The 4,268-nt window shown below is 36.1% G+C and overlaps 1 pseudogene; it reads right to left on the reverse strand.

The window, feature by feature from the left end:
- Positions 1 to 3,006: 3,006 nt before the first annotated feature.
- On the reverse strand, positions 3,007 to 3,553 carry LOC149554339 (putative CCR4-associated factor 1 homolog 6 pseudogene; annotated as a pseudogene).
- Between the last annotated feature and the right edge of the window lie 715 nt (positions 3,554 to 4,268).

Here is a 4,268-nt window from a genome sequence, read left to right on the forward strand (position 1 = left end):
CATGAAAGATGCAGAATTGACATATCCGAATGTTGAAAAACAAGCTTATGCTTTGGTGAAAGAAATAAAGAAATTTTGACATTGCATCCTAAGAAGCAAGGTTTATGCAATAGTTCCTGATGCAGTAGTAAAGACTTTGCTAATGCAGAATGAATTAGGAGAAAGAAGAGGAAAGTGGATGGCAATTGTTCAAGAATATGACATGGAGATAAAACCAATGAAGTTAGTATGAGGACAAGCTTTAGCCCAAACCCTATCTACAACTTGTCCTGGGTTAGTACAAAAATTATATGTGTTAGAAGAAGTATCCCCGAATGAGTGGTATGATGATATTGTTCATTATTTGTTGAACCATAAGTCTCCATCACACTTGAACTCTGTTCAAAAGCATTTGTTGAGAATGAAGAGTCAAAATTTTATGCTTCAAGGATCTGTACTAAATAGAAAGAATCATGATGGGGTTTATTTGAGATGTGTTAGAAAGGAAGAGGCTGGACACATCATTGAGCATTTTCATAGTAAATATGGAACCAGTCATGGAAGTGGTTTGGCTATGGCTCATCAAATATCAAGAGTAGGGTATTATTGGCCAACCTTGTTTAAAGACACTTATGAACATGTGAAGACTTGTCACACATGTCAGATAGCTGCGACACGTGAAAGAAATCCTGCTATGCCATTACAACCTGTTATTGAAGTAAAACCATTCATAAAATATTGGTTAGATTTCATTGGTCCCGTCAATCCACCATCATCAGGACACCACTAGTATATCCTGACTACTACAGACTATTGCACCAGATGGACTGAGGCTCAATCACTAAAAAATTGTACAACAGAGGTTGTTATCAAATTTCTTGAAGAAAATATCGTTACTAGGTTTGGATGTCCCCATGCATTTGTATGTGATAATGGGCCAGCATTTAGATTGTTGAAGTTCTCAAACTGGGCATTTGACTATGGGATCACACTAAACTTTTCATCAAACCGCTATCTGCAAGGGAATGGATTGGCAGAATCAACAAACAAAATTCTATTGAGTGCAATGAAGAAGTTATTAGACAATAACCCTATAGATTGGCATACACAGCTGAGATTCACACTTTGGGTGGATAGGATTAGGATAAAGAGTTCTTTGGGGACATCTCCATACCATTTGGTCTACGGACAAGATCCAATTTTTCCTATCCAATTGAGGATTCGAACACAACGATTCATGCAAGATTTTATGGAGGGAGAAGATAGAGTGCAGACACGTTTGATCCAATTATTGCACTTGGAAGAGAAGAGGGATGAAGCATTGGAAAAGTTTGCTAAACATCAAGGAGTTGTTAAGAGATGGTTTGACAAAATGGAAAAGGTTAAAGAATTTCGAATTTCAGATCTGGTACTTCGCTGGGATAAGGCACATGAAAAGAAAGGTGGGCATGAAAAGTTTGATAATCTATGGAAAGGTCCTTATCAGATTTCTGAAATTTTGGGAGATAATGCATTCAAGCTTAAGACTCTAACAGGAAAGGAATTCCAATTGCCTATCAATGGGCAATTCCTCAAGCATTATTTCTACCCTTAGGTTTTCTTTGTGAAGCCTAACTTGTACATAGTTAGTTTAGGTTTTCCTTTGTGGTGTTTTTTTTTTTTTTTTTTTCCTTTTTTTTAAGTTAGGTGGGCATTTTGGTTTGTCTCCCATCTCTTGGTTAGGAGTTTAGGCTTTTTGTAGTTTAGGTTTCTTTCCCTTGTTTGTTTTGTTTTCTTTTTCCCTAGGTTGTCTTCCTTGGATGGTTCAATTTTCTCTCTTCTTTTGGTTTGGCTTTGGTTTTGGTTTTTGCTAGGTGGCTCATAGCTATGTGAATCTCCCTTTTGCAAGTGGAATGGGGTCATGATTTGGTTACTTCATCTAAAGACTTCACCAAGTTTTGTTTATTTCATTTCTTGAATAATTGTTATGAAGAGCATTAAAATCTCGGCTATCCTTCATATATTTTTAGTAGGTTAGAAAACATACTTGACTCGTAAGGTTAATCATATATTGTGTCTTGATGCATGAACTCTGAGGTTGCCACATATTTCACACTCTTAACTATTGCTCTAAGTCCATTTATGTGTCTTTGGAAAGGTCATGACTTGTGAAAATTTTAAAATCTTGCTTCAGTGCCACTGTAACTCCTAAACCCATGGTAAGCTTCATTGCTTACAAGCTAAGAGAAAAGAAAGAAGTGAAATAAAAATTCAAAAGGAAAAAAAAAAGAAGAAGAGAAAAATGATGAAATAATGAGATTGAATTTGGGGGTATGTGGAAATCTCCATAGGTGTTCTAAAGAATAATTCACCAGAAGTGGAGCAATCTCTGTTGGTTTTACAGAAACAACTTCGTCGGGGCTATGGATGCCTAACTGGCAGTGGGGCAATGTCCAGGATGCTTTTGAAGTCAAGAGGAATCAATAACTTGTCATGATTAATCCTAGGATTTCTGAGTGGTCTTCTTGAGATGGAATTAATATAAATTGCACACACTTAGGTTATCGCAGAGAAAATGTGTTTTTGATCCAATATATGATTATTCTTTCCTTTTGAGCTTGTTTTCTCTCTTATTGATAACATAAGGTTGAGAAACCAGAGATTCTGAGTTCGGATTAAGTCTTATCCTTGAAGTGTTTGTAACATTTCACTCATGGAGTCACCAGATGTTGTGACCGCCAGTCACCATCGCCCCAATCGGGGGCCCCCTTTCTATTTTTTAAAAATTTTTGCCAACTTTTTTTTTCCTTCTTCTACGGAGCGCAAGAATGAAGAAGTCACGGAAAAACCAAAATTTCTTCATTCCTTCAAAATTCCACTTTCCATAAAAGTATTTGAGCGCAGTTTTAAATCAGTGAGGAAAAAGGATAAAATCCTTCATTCCATGAAAAGTATGATCCCGCTAAATATGGAGCACAATTTTAAGATAGCGGAGGATTGTTGGAAAAGGAAAAAATCCTTCATTCCATGAAAATCTCAACCCGCAAATCATGGAAAAAGAATACATTGATTCAAAATTTTGATCAAATACACAAAATCATAAGCACTATGAAAAGTAACCCATCTGATATTCTCATTCAAAACAATACTCGAGGACATAAAAAGCTCCGCAAAATGCCTTGACTTGATGCCCATGTAGTTGTTTTTTCTTGAAAACGATCCCACGTTGCCTCAGCAACTCAATGGAATTAGGGGCATGGAGGTCCATAAAGGGGTTAAACTCCCTTAGATTGAATTGCCACACACACGACTGACTCGTACCACACTCTGCCATATTTCCCTCTTCATCTGAGAAAGTAATGCCCAACTGGATCAATTTGAGGTTGCTCACATTGACTTTCAAGGTATAGTAATGGTACTCTGCCTTGCTCCTGGATCTCCTGTATGGCCTTATGACAACCCTAGGGAACTCTGTATCCATGGCTACATATTGGTATCGATCTACCACGCCTCTGATCAGCTCAAATTCTTCTTCTAGATTATCTACCCACAGCTCCCTTATGCAAACTAAATCACTCTTAATCCTAACCATCATGAACTCAATTCAATTCAAGACAGATCCTCCCAACTTTTATGAATAATTGTAGCGGGAAAATATGAGAGCAAACATATATAGATCGACAGAACAAGCTTTTTTCCTTTTTCGGTGGAGCATAGTTTTAAAGAAGTTAGGAAAAGTTGTAAAATCCTTCACTCCATAAGAATCTCGATTTCCATAAATTGTGGAGCGCAAGTTAGCAAGAGTGGAGGAATAAAGGAAAATCTTCCATTTCATAAACAGTCCACTCCAAAAATCATGGAGCGCAAATTTGAAGGAGTAGGGAAATATTTTGCAAAAGAGAAATCTGCCATTTCATAAAAAGCCCGCTCCAGAAATCATGGAGCGTAGTTTCAAGGAAATGAAGGAATAATAAATTCCTTCACTCCATCAAAATTCTGTTTTCATAAAAGTGTGCAGCGCAAGTTTTAAGGGAATAAGGAATATTTTAAAAAAGATAAAATCCTTGATTTCATAGAAAACCCGCTCCCGTAAGTTGATTGGAGTAATAGAATTTGTTCAAAAATCATGAAAAGCAGAAAATTGAAAATTTTGCAAAAAAAAATCAAAAAATTTAGAGGAAGGATGAATTTTCTTATGAAGTGAAAGTTGGATTCAGAGAGGAAAAGCGAAAAAATGATTTTCCTTCGAAAGATTTTTTTTTTTGGATTTACATTAAAAAAATTTAAATATTAGTTTTACTAATATTTAA

Source organism: Cupressus sempervirens, chromosome 5, assembly GCF_028749045.1.
Source record: "Cupressus sempervirens isolate cs-2001-9-10 chromosome 5, ASM2874904v1, whole genome shotgun sequence".
NCBI classification, from domain to species: domain Eukaryota; kingdom Viridiplantae; phylum Streptophyta; class Pinopsida; order Cupressales; family Cupressaceae; genus Cupressus; species Cupressus sempervirens.